At 37.1% G+C, this 25,131-nt stretch overlaps 1 pseudogene; it reads left to right on the forward strand.

The window, feature by feature from the left end:
- The first annotated feature begins 3,727 nt into the window (after window positions 1-3,727).
- The window catches only part of LOC115519779, an 80,526-nt pseudogene continuing 59,122 nt past the window's right edge, over window positions 3,728-25,131 (forward strand).

The raw sequence follows: 25,131 nt of genomic DNA on the forward strand, positions 1-25,131 counted from the left end.
TAAATTTTTTCCTTATAAATTTCTAAATAATTTGACTATTTAAAATAAGCATTATTTCCTTTATAATTATAATAAGGAGGAAAGAAAATAATAACCTTCTAACTTTTAAAAAATTTACTTACATACCCTCTCTACAAAATACTAATCCCTCCTCATTTTCCTTCTCTAATATTATGGATCTTTCCCTCTTCCCACACAGAATCACTACTTCCATATATTCCTCATGAGCTAAGCAGATTTTCATAGAGGTTTACTTAATATTAGCAAAATAAAATGCCCCCCCTCCATGTTTTTCCAAATAGCAGATTTCTATTGTGCTATTGGATATGCTTTTGGGGAAAAAAAAAACCCTCCTAGAGACTGGCAACTACTCTCTGTCCCCACAGAAAGCTCCCCCCTCCCCCCAGTAATGAATTCCCACTCCAGGACAGCAATTTATGACAGTTTATGTTGCTGGCAAGGTATCACTAAGATCATGTGTGTGTTCATATGTTTCAAAAGAAAATGTCTCTTTAACATTTGTAGAAGAATGCTAAACAATCCTTTTTAATGTCTGACCCACAGAGAAAATCTGGGAATGTTATTGCTATCCAAATCAAATCCTTTTGTGGTTCATAGGCCAAAAAAGAGGGGAGGGAGGCAGAACAAAAGAAAAGCAGCCAATAATATATATATATATATATATATATATATATATATATATATTTGCCAGCAACATTTGATATGTTGAAATCCACAAAGAACTAGAGGTGATTTGAGTATCAGTATTAGGATTGAAAAGCTAAGACAGAAACCAATGAATCCAACCTCTGAATTTTACAAATAAAGCAGCTGAAGCCCGGAGAGATTAGCTTATTTGCACAATATCACACATGGTGGCAGTGGAGTTGGAATTACACCCTCCATCCCTCACTTCCCAGTTTACAGGTAAACACATACAGAGGCTTGGGATGCAGGCTGACCTATTTGAGGTCTTGGATCCTCCACTGAGTAGTTGTGTGACATTCTGATTCATCATCCAAAAAAGGAGGAATGTAATAATATCCAATTCATGGGTTTATTGTAAAGATTAAATGAAATGATGCATACATATGGCTTAGTACAATGCCTGGGGCACAAGAGGTATTCATAAAATGTTAGGCTTAGTGTCCCTTCAAATGTTCTGTTCACTGTGTGTATTTTCTTTGCATTTCATGGATTACCTCTACTTCCAGCACATTTTATCTTTTCTTACATTCATGAGGTAAAACAAGGCCATCCAAAATCATCCTCTTACATCACTGTTCTTATCTTCCATGTTTATCATGGCCCAGACGTTCTTAGTCTTCATCTGATCACATCCTACCGTAACGCTGCCAAGTCACTTCTGTCTTAGAAAAAACAAACATAACAGGGTCTTTGGGGCCTAGGCCATGGTAGCAGACTGTCTAGATAGCTTTCTTATCCAAATCATCTCTGAACTGCTACTCTTTAGCCTAGAAATGGCTGAGCAGAAAGAAAGGTAGAATTAATTGCGCTCTGCAATATGATAGCCACTACCCATATGCGGTTAAATAAACTAAAATTAAATAATATTAAAAATTAAGTTCCCCAGTCACACAACTTAATGGCTACCATATTGGACAGTGCAGATTATAGAACATGACCATCACCGCAGCAACTTCTAGCGAGCAGTGCTGGAACAGAACATGATGCTGGAGTAAACAGATGGAGGAAATGTAGTTATTAACCAGAACCTGTAGATAATGGTCACTATTATCAGACCAAATCTGAAGGAACTAGAGAAGAGATCTTAAAGGTGAAAAATGATTAAGACCAAGCTCATGTGAGAGAAAGAAGGTGATAAGCCTTGCTATCCAATATAATTCACAGCAAAAGAATGAGTCCATCAACAGAAAAGTGACTATCAAAAGACAGTGAGCTTCAAATTCCTCAGAGTTTCAACTGTTTCATGAAGGTGTTTTCACAATGAAGGTGTTTTCAATAGTCCAGTCCTTGTCCAACATGCTAGGACTGTAGTCTCCAGGAGGCATTCTCAGTAGAAGACAAAGACTGTCGAGAAATAGAGGGTCATTTTTTTAATGTTTATTTATTTATTTTGAGACAGAGAGAAAGAGTAGGGGAGGGACAGAGAGAAAGATAAAGAGAGAGAGAGAGACAGAGAGGGAGAATCCCAAGCAGGCTCCATGCTGTAGCACAGAGATTTAATAATAATTCACACAGTTAATAACAGACCATGAAAATATATGAAGCAAAAATTGACATAACTGAAGAGAGAAATAGATCGAATAATTCAAAACACCATTCTCAATAACAGATAGAAGAACCAGACAAAAGTCTTGCCATTTGCAACAACGTGGACGTAGCTAGAGAGTATCAGGCTAAGCAAAATAAGTCAGTCAGAGAAAGACAAATACCATATGATTTCACTCATATGTGGAATTTAAGAAACAAAACAAATGATCATGGGGAAAAAAAGGAAAGAGGCAAACCAAGAAACAGATTCTTAACTAGAGAGAATAAACTGATGGTTACCAGAAGGGAGGCAGGTGGGAGTATAGCTTAATAGGTGATGGGGTTAAGGAGTGCACTTATGATAAGCACCAGGTATCATATGTATGTGCTGAATCACTAAATTGTACACCTGAAACTAATAATACACTGTATGTTAACTAACTTGAATTTAAATAAAAACTTTAAAAAAAGAATGTAAGTAAACTGAGTATTTGAACAACACCATAAACAAAGTAAATACATACAGAACATACTTCACAGTCGTAAGTGCATACACATTCTTCTCAATTGCACATGGGGCATTCTCCAGGACAGACCATATTTGAGGCCACAAAATTAAGTTCAATATTTTAAAAGACACATATCATGCACAGTATCTTTTCTGACGAAATGAAGTTATAAATCATAACATAAATAAAACTAGAAATGTCACAAATTTGTGGCAATTAAGTGACACACTCAAACAATAAATGAACCAAAGGAAAAATCACAAAGGAAATTATAAAATACTTAGAGATGGATAAAGATGAAGATACAACATACCAAAACATCTGGAACACAGTGATAATAACAAGGGGAAATGTATAACTATAAGCACATATTAAAAAATGAAATCTCAACGAACAACCTAATTCTACAACTTCAAAAGCTAGAAAAAGAAGGACAAATTAAACTCAAAGCTAGCAGAAGGAAAGAAATAATAAAAATTAAAGTAGAGATGAAAGAAAGAAAAATAAAAATAACAGATAAAATCAACAAATTTAAAAGTTGGTTCTTAACAAAGATCAACAAAACAGACAAACCTTTAGCTAGATTAACTAAAGAAACAGAGACCAGCCAAATTACTAAAACCAGAAATGAAAGTAGGGACATTACTACTGGTTCTACAGAAAGAAAAAGGATTATAAGCGAGTGCTGTGAAAATTATACACCAACAAATTGGATAAACTTAGTTGAGATGGACACTTTCCTAGAAACACAAAATCTACCAAGATTGAATCACAAAGAAATAGAAAAAGGAACGGACCTATAACTAGTAAGAAGATTGAATCAATCATCAAAAATCTCCCAACAAAGAAGAACCCTGAATTTGATGGCTTCACTGGTAAGTTACACACAACATTTAAAGAAGAGCTAACGCTAAAGCCTTCTCAAACCTCTTCACCAACGTAACTGCTTGCGCTCCTGCCTGCTATCCCTGACCAGAGCCACCATGCCTAGAGGTCAGAAGGGTAAGCTCCATGCCCTTGAGAAACACCACCAGGCCCGTGGTGAGACCCGGGGTCTGGGGGGGCACTCAGGCTACTGCAGGAGCAGCAGCAGCATCGGGAGAGTCCTCCTGCCCTGCCTGCCCTCTCTCTGGGGATAGACCTCAGAATCTGCCTGCTGCTGTGACACCCAGCTGTCCTAAGGCGGCTGAGTGAACCCCTCTCCTGCCAGTGCCAGTGTAGCTGTTTCATGCACCGATTTGGATGAAGGTGCCAAAAGCCAAGAGGAGGGAAGCCCAAAATCCTCTAATGGCACTGAGGTCTCATGCAGAGACCCATTAAACAAAAGGTGGTTTGGTTGGTGCAGTTCCTGCTGCAGAAGTATCAAAAGAAAGAGCCAATTACGAAGGCAGACATGCTGAAGTTTGTCATCCAGAAAGTACAAGTATCATTTCAATGAGATCCTCAAGAGAGCCTCTGAGCACATGGAACTGACCTTTGGTGTTGATTTGAAGGAAGTGGATCCCATCAGCACTGCTAGGCCCTTGTCAGCAAATTAAACCTCACCGTGGAGAACTATTTATCATGCCACTGGAAGTCCAAAGAAAGCTGGAGTAGCCATACTTATATCAGACAAACTAGACGTTAAATTAAAGGCTGTAACAAGAGATGAAGAAGGCATTATATAATAATCACAGGGTCTATCCATCAGGAAGAGCTAACAATTATAAATGTCTATGCGCCGAATACAGGAGCCCCCAAATATATAAAACAATTACTCACAAACATAAGCAACCTTATTGATAAGAATGTGGTAATTGCAGGGAACTTTAACACTCCACTTACAGAAATGGATAGATCATCTAGACACACGGTCAATAAAGAAACAAGGGCCCTGAATGATACATTGGATCAGATGGACTTGACAGATATATTTAGAACTCTGCATAGAAAGCAACAGAATATACTTTCTTCTCGAGTGCACATGGAACATTCTCCAAGATAGATCACATACTGGGTCACAAAACAGCCCTTCATAAGTATACAAGAATTGAAATCATACCATGCATACCATACTTTCAGACCACAATGCTATGAAGCTTGAAATCAACCACAGGAAAAAGTCTGGAAAACCTCCAAAAGCATGGAGGTTAAAGAACACCCTACTAAAGAATGAATGGGTCAACCAGGCAATTAGAGAAGAAATTTAAAAATATATGGAAACAAATGAAAATGAAAATACAACAATCCAAATGCTTTGGGACGCAGCGAAGGCAGTCCTGAGAGGAAAATACATTGCAATCCAAGCCTATCTCAAGAAACAAGAAAAATCCCAAATACAAAATCTAACAACACACCTAAAGGAAATAGAAGCAGAACAGCAAAGACAGCCTAAATCCAGCAGAAGAAGAGAAATAATAAAGATCAGATCAGAAATAAACAATATAGAATCTAAAAAAACTATAGAGCAGATCAACGAAACCAAGAGTTGGTTTTTTGAAAAAAGAAACAAAATTGATAAACCTCTAGCCAGGCTTCTCAAAAAGAAAAGGGAGATGACCCAAATAGATAAAATCATGAATGAAAATGGAATTATTACAACCAATCCCTCAGAGATACAAGCAATTTTCAGGGAATACTATGAAAAATTATATGCCAACGAACTAGATAACCTGGAAGAAATGGACAAATTCCTAAACACCCACAAGCTTCCAAAACTCAATCAGGAGGAAATAGAAAGCTTGAACAGACCCATAACCAGCGAAGAAATTGAATCAGTCATCAAAAATCTCCCAACAAATAAGAGTCCAGGACCAGATGGCTTCCCAGGGGAGTTCTACCAGACGTTTAAAGCAGAGATAATACCTATCCTTCTCAAGCTATTCCAAAAAATAGAAAGGGAAGGAAATCTTCCAGACTCATTCTATGAAGCCAGTATTACTTTGATTCCTAAACCAGACAGAGACCCAGTAAAAAAAAGAGAACTACAGGCCAATATCCCTGATGAATATGGATGCAAAAATTCTCAATAAGATACTAGCAAATCGAATTCAACAGCATATAAAAAGAATTATTCACCATGATCAAGTAGGATTCATTCCTGGGATGCAGGGCTGGTTCAACATTCGCAAATCATCAATGTGATACATCACATTAATAAAAGAAAAGATAAGAACCATATGATCCTGTCAATCGATGCAGAAAACGCCTTTGATAAAATTCAGCAACGTTTCTTAATAAAAACCCTCGAGAAAGTCGGGATAGAAGGGACATACTTAAACATCATAAAAGCCATTTATGAAAAGCCCACAGCTAACATAATCCTCAACGGGAAAAACTGAGAGCTTTTTCCTGAGATCAGGAACACGACAGGGATGTCCACTCTCACCGCTGTTGTTTCACATAGTGTTGGAAGTTCTAGCATCAGCAATCAGACAACAAAAGGAAATCAAAGGCATCAAAATTGGCAAAGATGAAGTTAAGCTTTCACTTTTTGCAGATGACATGATATTATACATGGAAAATCCGATAGACTCCACCAGAAGTCTGCTAGAACTGATACATGAATTTAGCAAAGTTGCAGGATACAAAATCAATGTACAGAAATCAGTTGCATTCTTATACACTAATAATGAAGCAACAGAAAGACAAATAAAGAAACTGATCCCATTCACAACTGCACCAAGAAGCATAAAATACCTAGGAATAAATCTAACCAAAGATGTAAAAGATCTGTATGCTGAAAACTATAGAAAGCTTATGAAGGAAATTGAAGAAGATATAAAGAAATGGAAAAACATTCCGTGCTCATGGATTGGAAGAATAAATATTGTCAAAATGTCAATACTACCCAAAGCTATCTACACATTCAATGCAATCCCAATCAAAATTGCACCAGCATTCTTCTCGAAACTAGAACAAGCAATCCTAAAATTCATATCGAAACACAAAAGGCCCCGAATAGCCAAAGGAATTTTGAAGAAGAAGACCAAAGCAGGAGGCATCACAATCCCAGACTTTAGCCTCTACTACAAAGCTGTCATCATCAAGACAGCATGGTATTGGCACAAAAACAGACACATAGACCAATGGAATAGAACAGAAACCCCAGAACTAGACCCATAAACATATGGCCAACTAATCTTTGACAAAGCAGGAAAGAACATCCAATGGGAAAAAGACAGTCCCTTTAACAAATGGTGCTGGGAGAACTGGACAGCAACATGCAGAAGATTGAAACTAGACCACTTTCTCACACCATTCACAAAAATAAACTCAAAATGGATAAAGGACCTGAATGTGAGACAGGAAACCATCAAAACCCTAGAGGAGAAAGCAGGAAAAGACCTCTCTGACCTCAGCCATAGCTATTTCTTACTTGACACATCCCCAAAACAAAAGGGAATTAAAAGCAAAAATGAACTACTGGGACCTTATGAAGATAAAAAGCTTCTGCACAGCAAAGGAAACAACCAACAAAACTAAAAGGCAACCAACGGAATGGGAACAGATATTTGCAAATGACACATCGGACAAAGGGCTAGTATCCAAAATCTATAAAGAGCTCACCAAACTCCACACCCAGAAAACAAATAATCCAGTGAAGAAATGGGCAGAAAACATGAATAGACACTTCTCTAAAGAAGACATCCAGATGGCCAACAGGCACATGAAAAGATGCTCAACGTCGCTCCTCATCAGGGAAATACAAATCAAAACCACACTCAGATATCACCTCACGCCAGTCAGAGTGGCCCAAATGAACAAATCAGGAGACTATAGATGCTGGAGAGGATGTGGAGAAACGGGAACCCTCTTGCACTGTTGGTGGGAATGCAAATTGGTGCAGCCACTATGGAAAACAGTATGATGGTTCCTCACAAAATTAAAAATAGATTTATCATAAGATCCAGCAATTTTGCTTCTGTGTATATATGCAAAAGAAATGAAAGCCAGATCTTGAAGAAATATCTGTACACCTCTACATATAGCGGCATCATTCACAGTAGTTAAAACGTGGAAGCAAAGTGCCCATCAACATATGAAAAGATACGCACAATGTGGTATATAATGTAATATTATTCAGGTTATAAAGGAAAGGAAAATTTGTTTTTCGAAGAAAATTCTGATAAATGTTACAATATGGATGAAACTTGAGGACATTATGCTAAGTGAAATAAGCCAATCACAAACCGACAAATACTATACAATTGCACTTACACGAGGTGCCTAGACTAGCTAAAATCAGAGACAGAAAGAATGGTGGTTGCCAGGAGATGGGAGTGCAGGAAATAAGGTGTTCTTGTTTCATGACAATAGAGTTTCAGTTTTACTAGATGAAAATAGTTCTGGAGATAAATGTACTTAATACCACTCAACTATACACTAAAAAAGTATGAAGATGATAAACTTATTTTATGTGTATTTTATCACAATAAAAAATGTGGGGCAACAGCTGGAATGTACATTTTCCCAGTAATTTCGTAGACACTTTATCCTATTGCTGTTTTTGTCAACTTGATTGGCCCTTTTTCCTATGTTGTCTTTTAAGAGGAAAATATCTGCCTATGCCCTTCAAAATACTTAGTGTTATTTTCATGGGAGCCCTGGTTCCCAGGGATCATTCAGTGGACTCGCTGTTTTGTCCCAGTTCCCGGAACATGTACAGATGGATGGACTACGGACTCCCAGTTACCACCTTTCTGAATGCTCTTTTACACAACAAGCCTGAAGGATGCTGACTTGGATTGGTTGTGGCTGGAGTGTTTTCTGGTTTGGTGTTCCAATCCTTCCTTCCATATCCAATGATTACTGGATATCCATCAGTCCCCAAATGGTGATTTAGTCAGCAGTGAGGAAAGGCAAACACAGATGCTCTCCAAATATATCAAAGGATTAACAAAGTGGAAACAAGAAACTTTAAGTAATAATTAGAAGATTTTAAATTTGTTGAGCAGAACTGAACACCAGTTAGTAGCTTGTTTTCTCCCCAAACCTCTTGTACTCTTTTCTGTTTCACAGACAGAGAAACTAAGACTCAGACTTCGTGAATATTATCAACAGATCAACTCTCTCTCCCTTAGGTTCTGAGGTTTCTGGCTATATGTTCATTAATTATAAGCAGAAACTTTCTATCTTAAGTACCTTTGAATTTATCTCAGCAGTGAGCATAGTGACTAGCACACACTCAGTTTTCAATAAATATTTCATAAAGGAACAAATGTCCTAATAATCAGGACATATGCTTAAGCACAAATAATCTAATTTTCTAAAACCCAAATGGCACGGTTGAATAGTTCCTGAGCCACCTTCTTAGTTTTGCTTCCGTCATGAGGAAAAGAAAAAGGATAGTAAAATAAACACTTTCTTTAGAGAAATAAACTCTTTTCTTTAGATAACCAGGCATCTGTGTTACTTAAACTGCCATTTCTCCAGTTCTGGCTAATTATTATGCATTTTATCATAGATTTTCCCTTGTATTTCCTGCAAGAGAAAATTTCTGTTGTATTCTTTCTTTTAAGTCTACTTTTTACTTCGATCAGCTTCTCAAAACACCTGGAGGACTAATGTGAACCACCCAGAGAAATGCTATCTGAAACTTACCAGCAGCTCATGGTAGCGTCAAAATCAATGGTTGCCACAATAGCCCTGAGTTATCATGATTTCATCTCTGCCATTACCTAGCTGTGACATTGAACAGGTCACTTAACTTCTCTGTACCTCTCTTTCTTTGCTAGGGGTATTATGAGGCTCAAAAGAAATAATGTATTTAAAAAACTTTGTTCTTTGAAAAATATAAAATGTAATGAACGTACAAAGCATGGTTACAAACTTTTATAAAGTAGAGTCTTATGAATTAAAATCTTATGGGTCTTCATGACCACCCACACTGCCATCTGTGAAAGAAAGGAGAAGTTCTTTGTTTTTTATTTTGTTGCTGCATTCTTTGGCAAAAGGGACAACTTGTCTCCCTGCTAGAACCATAATAAAACAATAATAGGAGTGACGGCCTCCATTTGGTAATCAACTATCCATATCCATAAAATATCTCATACTTCCAGTGGCCAGTAGTTAAATTCTCACATTAAAAACCCCTGCACTTGGGGTGCCTGGGTGGCTCAGTCGGTTAAGCGTCTGACTTCGGCTCAGGTCATGATCTCACGCTTCATGAGTTCAAGCCCTGCGTCTGGCTCTATGCCAACAACTCAGAGCCTGGAGCCTGCTTTGGATTCTGTGTCTCCTTCCCTCTCTGTTCCTCTCCCACTCACACTCTGTCTCTGTCTCTCTCAAAAAATAAATAAAGATTAAAAAAAATTTTTTTAAACCCATGTGCTTGGTTCTTCCCCTACTTCAGATTGTGTGCTAATAAGCATATGGGACAGCAGATCTGAGTATGTAAATATATAATGTGGTAAAGAAGAACTTTTAGAACAAATGCCACCTTCCCCCCAAATAAGAAGGCCTCATGGTTATTATAATCTTGCAGGAATTCTCCCTAGGTAACTAATTTTGTGGATATTGCCGAATGGCATTATTTCCCCATCTTTCGCCTTCTTGAAAATATCTGAAATAAAAGATTTCTTAGACTAATCTCTTTGGATCGTAAATGATGGAAATCTAACTTGAAGTAGCTTAAGCAAAAAAAAAAAAAAAAAAAAAGGGAATTTATTGACTTGTGAAGTCCAGGACTTATTTTAACATTGGCTTGTTCCTGTGATATAAGTCCTTCCTCATAATCAATTTCAAGCTACTGATGTGACATTACAGGATGTGGAGCTGGGAAGAAAGGTGCACAGCTGGTTCCAGTATGAGCCACTTGAGCACACCCCTGCTTAGATGCTGGGCACGGTGCTGCGTCAGTTACTGAGGTAAACAGAGTAAACCATGGTCCCTCTTCTGACACAGGGAATGAGGAGGAAATAACATTTATTGTAACGTTAAGAACTTGCCAGATGTCTCGCACTTATTTCCATTCTCTTTGTTATAAGAGCTTAGACTCTGAATCCAGACTGCCTGAGTTTAAACATCAGTACTATAGTTTACTTAGTGTTTGATTCTAAACAAATTAGATAACCTGTGTCTCAGTTCTCTCATCTACAGAAAGATGATAGTAACAACATCTGTTTTATAAAGTTGTTTGGGGAATGAGATGTATTGATACATGTAAAACATTAAGCATAATTTATCCTTCATGGTGATTAATCATCAGGGGTTCACTGTTCACACATTGTTATTGCCATTTTCTAATCCTACAAAGAGCCTTTTGACTGATAGGTACAATTGTCTCCAGTGAAGAAACTGAGAGGTTAAGTGGTTTTTCTCAAAGACAAATAAAATGCACGTAAGTTGGTATTTGACTCTGAGTCTGTATAATTCCAGTAAAAACAACAGCACTATTTATCATATGTCCATTCTGAACCAGTAGCTTTAAATACATTTCCTAGTGTATTACTCATAATAGTACAATGGACTTGGGTTTTTCTTTCCATTTGACAGATAAGAAGACTGAGGGTCAGAGGGTTAAGTAATTTTTAAGGCTATATAGCCAGTTGGGATTTGAAGCAAGTCTGCCAGATTCATAAAAATGTCATCTTAATTACTCTGCTAAATGACTTACAAGTATTTTTTTAATCATTATTTGGAGCTGTATTTCTTCATTTTACTCGGACAAAAGATGTGGATCATGGGTAATGTGGAAAGTGCCATATAGGAATTCCAAGAGATAGGAATCTAATGCATAACATAAACAGAAAGAAGGGAGAGAGATTTTAGTCTTTGTTTTCCTTATTGTAGGGTCAGAGGACTTCTCAGAGATGGCATTTTAGCTGGGTCTCGTTAGATAAACTTTAACAGTCTGATGGTGGTGGGGTGTGCACTTCCTATATAGGAAATTCTATGAATAAAAGCATACAGGCCTGAGAGTAGCTGTATATTTAGCGAATAGCAAACAGACTCGACAGGCGTTATGCAATGGACAGCTGAAGATGGAAAGGGAAATATTGCCTTGATTGTAGAGGGTTTTTCTGAGCACCACACTAAGGAATTTGGACTTCACTATTTGGCACTAAGAAGCCCCTAAAGATTTTTGAAAAGGGGAATTACATGAACTGGACTGCATTTAGGAAAACAAGGCTTATAGCAATATGTAGAGTAGACTGGAGTGGAAGGAGTCTGGAGCCAGGAAGATGAGTTATATGTAATTGCAATAGTTTATGCAAGAGATTATGAAAGCCAGAATTAGGGTGGAGTGGGACAGTAAGAAATGACGAAATAGCATTAACAGGATCATCCTCGCTCATTAAAAAAAACAAAAACAAAAACAAAAAAACTCTACATACATAGCTACTGGTGGCACACCGGTAACAACATTTTAATGCATTACCATCTTTACTGAGTGCCTGACAGAGACAGGTATTATATTAGGTAGTGTCAGGAATATAAAAATAAATATGAAAGAGCTTCTAAACAATTTTTTTTCATTACTTACTATTTGCAATGTACCATTCCAAGCATTTTACATGTATTTTCTAAATTAATTCTCATAACAACCATAGGCAGTAGTTACTATTATTTTCTCCAATTTGCAGATGAGGACACCAAAGGTGGGAGGCAGGATCACTGGCTGAAGACCACATGGTACTCCTAGTCCCTTGTACGATACACAAATAACCATATTGGTGTCCGCCACGGCATCCCTCTCTGGGCTGGACAGTTGCGGTAGCCTTCTTAGCTGATCTTTGTGCTTCCACTCCTTCCTTAATAACTCTTCTTTACTCAGTAACCAGAATAGTATTTTTAAAAACAAACATAAATCACTTCCCTGCTTAAAAGCTTGCTGTGGTTTCCCACTGTGTTTAGAATACACTCCCAAATCCTTTCCCACCCTGAATAATTGGTCCTGACCATTGGCTATCATAGTCCAACAATACTTATTTTTTTGCAGGACTATTTTAAGCACTTTCTCACCTCAGGGCCTTTGCAAATGCAGTTTCCTCTTACTGGCCTCATCCCCCATTCTTTATCAGCTAAAATTCTTACATATACTTTTTTGTTCTGGTGTGTGTTTACCGGTTTTGTTTTCATTTTTGTGTGTCTTTGTTTGTTGAAGCATGATACTGAGCCATACTGGAGGCTGGGGCAAAAGGATAAATTAGTAATATTGATCCTAACATTATTTAATATTTTTATTTCTTTCTACATGGAATTTTTGCATCGATTTTTATTTTTTTAAATATTGCATTCATAGGTTATTGATCTTGATGATTTTCGAGTTTTAGGGTGCCCCTTTATTTATTTTTTTAAATGTTTAGTTTTGAGAGAGAGAGAGAGCAGGGGAGGGGAAGCAAGAGAGGGAGACACAGAATCTGAAGCAGGCTCCAGGCTCTGAGCTGTCAGCCCAGAGCCTGACACGGGGCTCGAGCTCACGATTTGTGAGATCATGACCTGAGCCAAAGTCAGACGCTCAACAACAGAGCCACCCAGGCGCCCCTGGTGGGGGGTACCCCTTTAAAACTTATACCAGAGGCAAGAGCCTCCCTCTCTTCACCCTCATCCTAGCCCTGGTTATCTGTCTCTCTCACTAACCTGCAAGCTTCAGGATAGAGGAGCCATGCCTGTTTTGTTCGCTACTACATCCACTGTGTGTAGCAGAGTGACTGGCATAGAAAAAGCAAAAAAAAAAAAATCTGCTGAATGATTGAATGAGTGTTCAAATGTATCATCATATTTTGTCATCATCTAACCCTGTTTGGGGCTTTTCTCTCTTGTTTATAGATGAAGAAACTGATGCTTAAAGATGTTAAGTAACCTGGTCAAAGTATGTACACAGTTAATTAGTGCACAGAAGAGCTGGAACTGGAATCCAAGCCTCTGACTTTAGACCCAGGGCTAGTTCACAAGCCCCTCCCCCGAGGTGCTTCAAACAAGAGCTGAATAGACATTTACCAGGGCAGTTGCAGAAAGAGGTGCTGGAATGTATGGGAAGCTGGACTTGTTGACTTACTTCTCTTCCAATACTTAATGGTCTTTAATTCCATGATGATCACCTTATAATATAACCTGCAGTCTCTGTAGAACTTGGTAATCTCAGTGTATTCATCTGCAAAGTAGGAAAATAGCACCCATCTAACTAACTTGTTGGAAGCATTAAATAAGATGGTGTATGTCAGTTTCCTAATACAGTGTTTGTCATATAAGAGATATCAAATGTCATTAATTTCAATAATAATAAAAATAAATGACTTTGGTGAGAGAACTCTGGAGTTTGAAAGTAAAATAATGTCTCCTTTCCTCGACTTTCACAGGAAGGGCCACTCTTCCAGTTGGAAGAAGAGAATTAGACCCGCTATGTCACTTCTGTACTTGCCTTCCTGGTAAGAGCCTGGTCAACCCTGTTTGAAAGTTGAGAGTCTTGGGCTCTGAAAGTAACAGAAATAGAACCACACACAAGATCACCTGCTTTTCACCTAACTCTCTTGCCTCCTTACTTTCTCAAATGGAACTAATTTCCAGTAGCCTGCAACCAAGCCCTCTTTCCTGGCTCTTTTCTTTTAGTCAGAAAGAACTTCCTCCTTGAGAGGAACAGGGAGGAGGCTCCACTTTACAGAGAACTTCTCTCCAGCAAAAGCAGCATTATCTATTAAAACTCTCCACATGGAAAGGAGGGAGAAGAGTGATGTTTTATCTACTGAGAGTAAAGTCACAGTGAGTGTTTCACGGGAGAGAGTATGGTTTCAATCAGTTGATGCTGCACGCGGCAGCCTCTTGGCTCCTCTCCTTCACCTTTTCTTATGCCAGAATCTTTCTCCAAGAAGGAGGAACCAAACCAGTGATAGAATCATATCCAGTGCAACGCTCACCCCTGGGGTCAACTTCATAACCTCCAGAATGGTGTGGGTCTTGTAGCAGACACCCAATAAACACATGTTGAGTGACTGATAAAACCTAAGTGTATAATGGACAACTTTACACACATGCCCACACATTTTCAGGCCTCTGGTATGAGGCAGCTGTCTTCAGACACTTTCTCCTTTGAATTCCCTTTTATGTTTTTTCTTTCACTTTCTTGGTTCATTTCTTTGCCCCCTCCCATCCTAACATACACTCACACATACACATGCATGTGTGGGCACATACACACACATGCACACCCCCCTGAAGATCAAAAAGATGTGGAGGGATAACAGATCAATTTTACTTATACTTCAAGGAAACTTACATTTCAAATGTGATGTACTGCAGGAAAAATTACTATTTCAATTGTTATAAAACAATTTCAATTTCCTAGTTCAATTGTTATCAAAATGAAAGCAAGGCTTGGCTGAGTTTGCTTCAATATCTAGACAATTTAATATTCTATATCATTTCAGAATGAGTTGGTGAAGCATACTGGCTATTCAAATCTAAGTGAAACACACAGGAAAGCAGACTCTGAGACTAGAAAATAAACAGAGGAGAAAATGGAGTAAGAATATGTATTGACAAGGGGTGAAAAGATAGATCAAGGGCAAAGTAGAGCAAAGCAGAATGGACGGAGGGTACAAAAGGTACGGTACTTACCTTGCTCTCACTGCTAAAACCAATGTGATCTGACAGACAATGTAAGAGACCCAGCATGTACTTTATGTCACATTGAATACAAGTACCCATAGGATGCTTGGGTACTGAATACAAGGCCATAGGATGCAGCAGAAGGTATTTAAAATAATGTAAAAGCATATACTATCAGCTAAAACAACACAGGAATGAGGAATCTAATGTGTGTAACAATAAGGAGTCCAGATGGGTAGCAAGTTGGAGATCTGCCAATGAATAAGTAACTGTGCCCCAAGTCACAAAGACTGGCACCTGATGTGGGGCTGACTGGTAATAGCAGGGCATGCTCCAAACTTGGCAGGCAGTGCAGTGTAGCTGATCACAAAAATGGCCCCTCTGCCATGTAAACTTTGCAGCTTATCCCTTCAAGAGGTATAATCTATTCTCCATCCATTGATTCTCCACCCATTTGACCATTTAACCTATTCTGTCATGTTTCGAGTGGATGCTTGAAAATAACTTGCTCACTGGGGCTTACCTCTTCTCTCCTGATATTGGAACCCTGACCATCACCACCATGTGAAGATTCCAAGCCTACTGAATGATGAGAGATACTTTTCCCTGTCACCCTTATCACCCAAGCCAACAGACACCTACCAACCATCAGAAGCAGAATCATCTACCTGACCAGCATGTGAGTGAGCCTGGCCAAGATCAGAAGAAGAATTAACCAACCAAGCCACGTTCAAATTACTAACATACAGAATTATACACTAAATTGATGGTTATTGTTTTAAGCCACTAAGTTTAGGAGTGGTTTGTTTTTGTTATGCTTCAAAAAATAACTGCTATACAAGGGTATCAGATGGGTCATTAGTCTAGGGACTTGAGAACAAGAATTCAGTAAACAGAAAAACTCAGCCTTGGGAACAAACTAGGAGGCCAGTAACAAGAACTTGAATAAAAGGGGTACAAGGTCTCAGAAAAAGAAGCAAATTTGTAAGATTTGGGGACCTCACAATAGAATTAGGCAGTCTTAAAAGTAGACATGTTTAACATCAAAATGTGGACAAAATTCACTAAGTGCCTTCAAGATCAGGTCAGGACTGTTGCTAGGAACATTGATTTTTAAAAATTTCCTACCCGTATCTTTTATGATTACTATCCACAGAAGCTATCCCAAACCTTTTCCAAACTCCTCAGGAGCAAAATCACACTTCATTTTTCTTACTCTCTTTCAGGACTCACTCAATGTTCTGCCACAAAAGGTATAGACTTGACCATGGTCATCCAGATTTGCCTCCCTCTCCCCCACATGATGGAATAAATGTCTTCCTTGTGCCTGATGTTCCTCATCCTACCTGTGCTCTAGATCCTCCGGGAGGATTTCCATCACTCATTTCCTCTCTTCCATATCTTCACTCTTTCTTTTACTTAGTTTTTCCCATCAGAATGGAAATATTCCAATAGGTTCCATTTTAAAAATTCTCCCTTATTCCACTTTGTTCTTGTGACCATCCTGCTTCTCTCTTCCCCTTTGCTCTGGGAAAAAGTGGTGTACTTGTTGCTCCTATATTCTCCCTTCATTTAGCTCTCAACTTTGGTTGTTGTTGTTGTTTTTTTTTAATGTCTGCCTTCAACACTCCATGAAATTTCTCTCACCCAAAGCCAGGAACCAGATTAAGCCTGACATAGGCAATGACATTAACCTCGTTCTTCCTGATTATGTGTGAAGGGTTACAATAATCTGTTAGACATTCTAGTTTCCCTTAGGATATTTTCCTGGAAGTGACCTACAACTTCTCCAAACTAGAGGATGTCTGTTCAATTATTTATTAGGAATTGTCCTCCTTGGTTGAAGAATTTAAAAGGAATGGACGTCAAGGCCAGAGCTGAATTCTGGTCAATCATGAGGGATCTGTATGATACTGAGGTTCTTTACGACTGAAAAGTCATAGCCAGAGGGTTACCTACTTTTTAAAAAGGCCATGCTAATACTATTAGCCCAAAAATAGCCACTGGCTCTAAAGTCCAGGAGATCAGTATAGATGGGAAGAGAAAGAGAAAGCTGTAGTCTAAGTTTTGCACCTGGGAGTTAGTCAATCTAGAAAGAGCCATGCAATCTGGAAAGGTTTTTCCACTGGAACTTGTAACTTGTAAGCTGGAAATACTCACATGTCTCTGATTCTACTTGCCACCTTGCTGGTGCCAACCTGTCTGGTTTACTCAAGTTTTTGTCACTGACCTCCTGTCACAGTTTTGTTCTAGAAAAAAACTAATTTCCAATCAAACCCAGCAGCAAGAGAAGAAAGAAAATGGAGTTTTTTTGTTTCCAACGTCTGCAATTCAGGAAAATACAGGGAATGGGAATGGCCAGAGTACTAACAGATTATATCCAGAAACAAATCTTCCTAAATATTAAAAGAAGCACTCATAAAAAGCCAAATAGGCAAGGCTCTTTAGGAGCTATTTAAACTGGGGAAATTCCAGAAATTAATAGGCAACACTAAAAGAAAACATCTATGTTAAATGAGTACATGTAATGCACTAATGTTACCTAATAAAAGAAAAAGTCTTTCCAACTGGACAACAAAGCAAACTCACACTTAACACACTTAACTAAAAAATAAGGCACACACCTAAAATAAAGTTACTGAAAAAAATGATGATCAGGGTGCCTGGGTGGCTCAGTTGGTTAAGTGTCCAACTTCAGCTCAGGTCATGATCTCATGGTTCATGAGCTCAAACCCCGCGTGGAGCCTGCTTCAGATTCTGTGTCTCCCTCTCTCTCTGCACCTCCCCTGCTTGTGCGCATGCTCTCTCTCTCTTTCTCTCTCTCTCTCACCCTCTCTCAAAAATAAACATTAAAGAAAAAAAAACATGATCAAAGACCGTGCAAATATACAGTAGGTAGATGCAAACAAAAAGAAGATGAAGGTCTAATCTTAACACAAGATTAAATTCAACTTGAAAAAATTAGAAAACAAAGAATACTTTGTAATGTTAAATTTTCTATCAACAATAAATATTAAACAGTTATAGCAAATAATTTAACATCATAAAGCAAAAACTATAGGAGATAAAAAGGAAGAATTGGTAGAAACAAACTAGTGACAACAGACTTTAATTACCCCATTTATATTAACTTCCATCTATATAACTCTCTGACTATGATAGCTTAAACCCATAAAATATTTCCCACAATTAGCCAAATATAAAGCCACAAAGAAAACTTCCAAATTCCCCAAAGTGGAAATCTTACAGATTATATCCTCTAAACACAATATAATATAACTGGAAATTAACATCTAGTCAGAACACAAAGAATAGTTCATCACTTGGAAATTAGAATTCTTACTTAAAGAATTCTTAAATGAAAAAGAAAACCCTAATACAAATTAGAGAAATAAAAAACAGAAGTTCCTGAAATGCTATATACTGGATCTATGAGTCAGCAAGTAAAACAGGGCTCACAAGAAAATTTGTAATCTTAAACATTTATTTTAATACAGAATAAAAATCAGTATTTAACCTAAGAAATTAGAAAAGGAAAAACTAACTTAAACAGGGGAAGAAGAAAATTAGTAGAGAAAAGGCAAAAATTTGTGTGCTAGCTAATAGATGATAAATAGGAAAGATCATATCAAAAAAATTCAAAGCTGATAGTTGGGAAAAACCCACACTGGTTACCACTAGCCAACAAATTGAATGAAACTACACAAAGAGAGAAACCACAAAATCACACACAAAAGAAATTGTCATAAGGAAATAATCACAGACTTAGAGAAAAATAAAAGGTTATATACTCTTTGCCTAATGTTTTAGAGACAAATTTTAAAACTTTATTGAAATGGACATTTATCTAGAAAATATAAATTATAAGATCTAACTCTAGAAGAAATGGAAAATCTAAACAATCCCATGGAAGAAACAGAAGTTGTTAATGAGGTACCCCTTCATGATTTACCGTGATGAACACTCAGTAATGTACACAAGTGGTGAATTGTTATATTGTACACCTGAAACTAAGAGAACACTGTATGTTATTTATACTTGAATTTAAAAAATACTATAGATCCAGATGTTTTCATAAGGAAGTTATGCCAAATATTTAAGAAGTTCTTAACTGGTCCTGAATGTATAAAATGGATGCATTTTCTTAAGTATTACATTGATATCAAAACATGTAAAAGATTCCCTAAGAAGAGGAAATTGCAGACCAAACTAATATATTAGCACAGTGCAATATTAACAAATAAAATTCAGGTATTAAAAAACTAATAGCTAGATGAGATTTATTCAAGAAATGCAAAGAAGTTTCCATCAGAATTGATCGAATGAGAAAAATAACAATATTATAGTGGTAACACTTCTCTCAGTGTTTCCTATGTACTAGTCATTATTCTAAGCACTTTACGTATGTTAACTCACTATTTTTTGTGACATCTATATGAAATAAGAATTAGATAGATAAAAAGATTGCTATTGAGAAGCATTAAGAAACTTTCCCAGGAGGGGCGCCTGGGTGGCGCAGTCGGTTAAGCGTCCGACTTCAGCCAGGTCACGATCTCGCGGTCCGTGAGTTCGAGCCCCGCGTCAGGCTCCGGGCTGATGGCTCGGAGCCTGGAGCCTGTTTCCGATTCTGTGTCTCCCTCTCACTCTGCCCCTCCCCCGTTCATGCTCTGTCTCTCTCTGTCCCAAAAATAAAAAATAAACATTGAAAAAAAAAAAAATTTAAAAAAAAAAAAAGAAACTTTCCCAGGATTATACACTTAGTAAGTGACAGATACACTTTCCAGAACCCAAGCAATGACTGACTTGAGACTCTTATCTTCCCAACCACTATGGTGTACTGCCTATCTTTTATCATCTTCATAGATTCTAAAACACTGTTTGAAACAATCCAGCATCCCTTCCTGAATTTTAAAATATACTCATAAAATATAAAGATATGAAAAGTTCCTTAATGTGATAAAATGTATTTATTTGCTTGAAACACAGATTACATTTAATAGAGAAACCATTAGAAGCGTTCCAACTAAAGTCAAGAATAGAAGAGGAATTGTATTCCTTTGGTATTCTTGTGAATCAGACTGTTTTCTTAATTTATTTTTCTTTTTTTTTAATTTTTTTTTATGTTTATTTCTGAGACAGAGAGAGACAGAGCATGAGTGGGGGAGGGGCAGAGAGACAGGGAGACCCAGAATCCGAAGCAGGCTCCAGGCTCTGAGCTGTCAACACAGAGCCCGACGCGGGGCTTGAACTCACAAACCGCGAGATCATGCCCTGAGCCAAAGTTGGTCACTCAACCGACTGAGTCACCCAGGCGCCCCCTTAATTTATTTTTCAAATAGTTCCTTTTTATATATAGAAATGCAACTGATTTTTTTATGTTGATTTTGTATACTGCAACTTTACTGAATCAGTTTATTTGTTCTAACAGTTTTTTTGGTGGATCTTTAGGTTTTTCTACATATGAGATCACATCATCTCCAAAAATATAATTTTATTTCTTCCTTTCTGATTTGAATTCCTTTTCTTTCCTTTTCTGGCCTAACTGCTCTGGCTAGTACTTCCAGTCTACTTTGAATAGAAGTGGCAAGAGTGGGTATCCTTGTCTTGTTCCTGATCTTACAGGAAATCTTTCACCATTGAATATGATGTAAGTTGTGGGCTTGACATAAATGGCCTTTATTATGCTGAGGTACATTCCATCTACACCTGGTTTGTTGAGCTTTTTTATCATAAAATGGTGATGAATTCTGTCAAATGCTTTTTCTTCATCTATTGAGAGTGACGTATCTTTCATCTTGTTACTGTGGTATATCACATTGACTGATTCGCATATGTTGACACATCCTTGCATTCCAGGAATAAATCCTACTTGATCATATTAATATGATCCTATTCATGTGTTGCTATGCTAGTTTCTGTGTGAGAGTGTGTGTGTGCATGTGTGCGTGTGTGCGTGCGTGCGTGTGTGTGTGTGTGTTTCACAATAATGTTTATCAGAAATACTGGCCAGTAGTTTTCTTTACTTGTAGCGTCTTTGTCTGACTTTGGTATTAGGAGAATGCTGGACTCATAAAATGAGTTGAAAAGTGTTCCCTCCTCTTCAATTTTTTCAAAGAGTTTGAGAAACATTGACATTAATTCTTTTTCAAATATTTGGTAGAATTCACTGGTGAAGCCATTTGGTCATGAGATTTTCTGTGTTGGGAGGTTTTTGATTACTAATTCAGTCTCCTTATTTATTATTGGTCTGTTCAGCTTTTCTATTTCTTCAATATTCATTCTTGGTAGTTTGTATGTTTCTATGAATTTATCTATTTCTTCTATGTTATCCAATTTGTTGGCATATAATTTTTCATAGTATCTTTTATGCCCCCTTGGTATTTCTGTGGTATTATTTGCAATATTTCCTCTTTCATTTCTGATTTATTAACTTGAATTTTCTGTTTTTCTTAGTGTAGATAAAGGTTTATCAATTTTGTCTTTTCAAAACACGACCTATTTTACCACTGATTTTTCCTATTATTTTCATAGTCTCAATTTCATTTATTTGTACTGTAATTTTATTGTTTCCTTCCTTCTGCTGACTTTGGGCTTAGTTTGGTCTTCTTTTTCTAGTACCTTGAAGTATAATTTTGGGTTGTTTATATGAAACATTTCTGTCTTTTAAATGTAGGTGTTTATTGCTGTCAGCTTCCTGCTTAATACTCCTTTTGTGACAGGTAAAAGACTTGTACATTGAAAACTATAAAACATGGATGACAGAATTGAAGAAGAAACAAATAAAAGGAAAGATAACCTGTGCTCATAATTTGGAAGTTAATATTTCTAAAATGTCCATGCTACCCAAAGCAGTGTACAGATTCAATGATATCCCCATCAAGATTCTGACAGAACTTTTTACAGAAACAGAAAAAACAATAATAAAATTCATATGAACTGCAAAAGACACAGAACAGCCACAGTGATCTAAGAAAAAAAAGGGGGGGTGGTGCCTGGGTGGCTTAGTCAGTTGAGCATCTGACTCTTGGTTTCAGCTCAGATCATGATCTCATGGTTCATGAGTTCGAGCCCTGCATCAGGCTCTGTGCTGACAGTGTGGAGCCTGCTTGCGATCCTCTCTCTTTCTCTCTCTCTCTCTCTCTCTCTCTCTCTCCCCCCTGTCCCATGTTCTCTCTCCCTCTCTCAAAATAAATAATAAAAAAAAGAACAAACCTGGAGGCATCATACTTTCTGATTTCAAAGTACATTACAAAGCTATAGTAATTAAATCAGTAATTTACTGGCATAAAGACATACAGAACACTGAAACAGAATAGAGACCCCAGAAATAAATCCACACATATATTGTCACTGATCTTTAACAGGGGTGGCCAACAACAAACAATGGGGAAAAAATAGTCTCTTTAACAACTGGTCCTGGAAAACTGGACATCCACATACAAGAGAATGAAATTGGACCCCAACCTTACATAATACATAAATCAGTGCAAAATGGATTAAAGACCTGAATATCAGAACTGAAACTGTAAAACTCATAGAAAAAAAACAGATAAGCTTCTTGACATTGGTCTTGGAAGTGATTTCTTGAATAAAAAAAAAAAAAAAAAAAAGCTAAAACAAACAAGCGGGTCTACATCAAACTAAAAAATCTGCAGAGCAAAGGAAACAATGAACAGAATGGAAAGGCAACCTGCAGATGGGGGGGGAATATCTGCAAACCATGTCTGATAAGGGGTTAATTTTCAAAATATATAAGGTCCTCCTAAAAATCAATAGTAAAAAACAACCATATTTTTAAAATGGGCAAAAAACTTAACAGATATTTTTCCAAAAAAGGCATGCAAATGGTCAATAGGTATACAAAAAAATGGTCAATAGGTATACAAAAATAGGTATACACAAAGTGTGCAAAATATGTACTGTGGAATAGTATTTGGCTTTAAAAAGGAAATCTTGCAATATTCCACACCACAGATGAACCCCGAGGACATTTGCTAAGTGAAATAAACCAGACACAAAAGGATAAATACTGCATGACTCCACTTATATGGGATATCCTAAATAGTCAAAGTCATAGAAGCAGAGAATACAATAGTGGTTATTATGGGCTAGGGACTGGGAAATATCGGGAGTTGTTATTCAGTGGATATAATGTTTCACTGATGCTCAATTAGTAAATTGTAGATCTGCTATATAGTGGCTATAGTTAACAATATAGTATTGTGCACTTCAAAATTTAAAAGGATAAATGTTCCTACTACAAAAAAAAAAAAAAAAAACAAGAGACACAAGGAAACTCTGAGAGGTGTTGGATATGTCTATTACCTTGCTTGTGGTGGTATTATGGGAGTTTGCATATGCCCAAACTCATTAAATCAAACACATTAAATATACTCAGTGCTTTGTAATAATTTATACCTGAATAATGTTCTTCAAAAAAAAAGAGGAAGGGCACCCACTATCACCACTATTTGTTTGTTTGTTTGTTTGTTTATTTGTTTATTTACTTATTTATTTTAATATGAAATTAAAAATTTTTTTTAATGTTTTTATTTATTTTTGCGACAGAGAGAGACAGAGCATGAGCAGGGGAGGGGCAGAGAGAGAGGGAGACACAGAATCGGAAGCAGGCTCCAGGCTCTGAGCTGTCAGCGCAGAGCCCGATGCGGGGCTCAAACCCACAGACTGTGAGATCATGACCTGAGCGGAAGTCGGACACTTAACCGACTGAGCCCCTGAAATTTATTGTCAAATTGGTTTCCATACAACACCCAGTCCTCATCCCAACAGGTGCTCTCATCAATGCCCATCACCCACCCTGCCCTCCCTCCCACCCCCCCCCCCATCAACCCTCAGTTTATTCTCAGTTTTTAAGAGTCTCTTATAGTTTGGCTTTCTCCCTCTAACTTTTTATTTTTTCCTTTCCCTGCCCCATAGTCACCACTATTTTTTAACATTATTTGGAAGTACTAGGAAACCCAATGAGACAATAGAAATAAATTTAAAATGTGAAAATTAGGAGAAAAAAATTATCATTACATTCACACAACATAATAGTTCAATGGAAAACCCAAGATGATACATTTTTTAAAATTATAAACAATAAAATAAATTCAAGAAAGTAGCAGAGACCCCTTTGACCAATAAATCCCTATCACCTGAGTGACCCAACATGCAACCAGCAGAACTGCCCAACTGAGTCCACTGTGACCAAATAAAGTGGTTATTGTTTTAAGATGCTAAATGTTTAAATGATTTGTTACACAGCAGGAGATAACAGATACAATATATGACAAATGTGGTATATCTAATCAGTGAAGAAAAGATTCATTATTTAATATATCTACTTGGAGAACAGGTAGTCATCTAGAAATAAATTAGTTATTTCTTTAAATCATACCTAGAATTTTAAATCCATACTTTATATTTTGCCAGGATTAATTCCAAATAAAAAATATATTCAAATTAGAAATATAAAAACACAAGGTACTATAAGAAATCATGGGAACTTTTTACAACATTAGGAGCATGAAGAAGAGCATTCTAACTACATATTAAACACAGAAATCATAAAATAAAACACTGATATATTTAACAACATAAAAATTAAAACTCCTGTGTGGCAGAATATCATGATGGGAAAGGAGAATAAAAAGACAAATTATAAGCTAGGAGGAAATATTTTCAACATCTATCACGGGAAAAGGACTAATTTTATTACTATATAGAGAACTCCTACAAAATTACTACAAAGAATGAATCGATCCAACAGAAAACTGGGGAAAATTATTTTATTTATTTATTTATTTATTTATTTATTTATTTATTTATTTATGTTTATTTGAGAGAGAGAGAAAGA

Source organism: Lynx canadensis, chromosome C1 (genome assembly GCF_007474595.2).
Source record: "Lynx canadensis isolate LIC74 chromosome C1, mLynCan4.pri.v2, whole genome shotgun sequence".
NCBI classification, from domain to species: Eukaryota; Metazoa; Chordata; class Mammalia; order Carnivora; family Felidae; genus Lynx; species Lynx canadensis.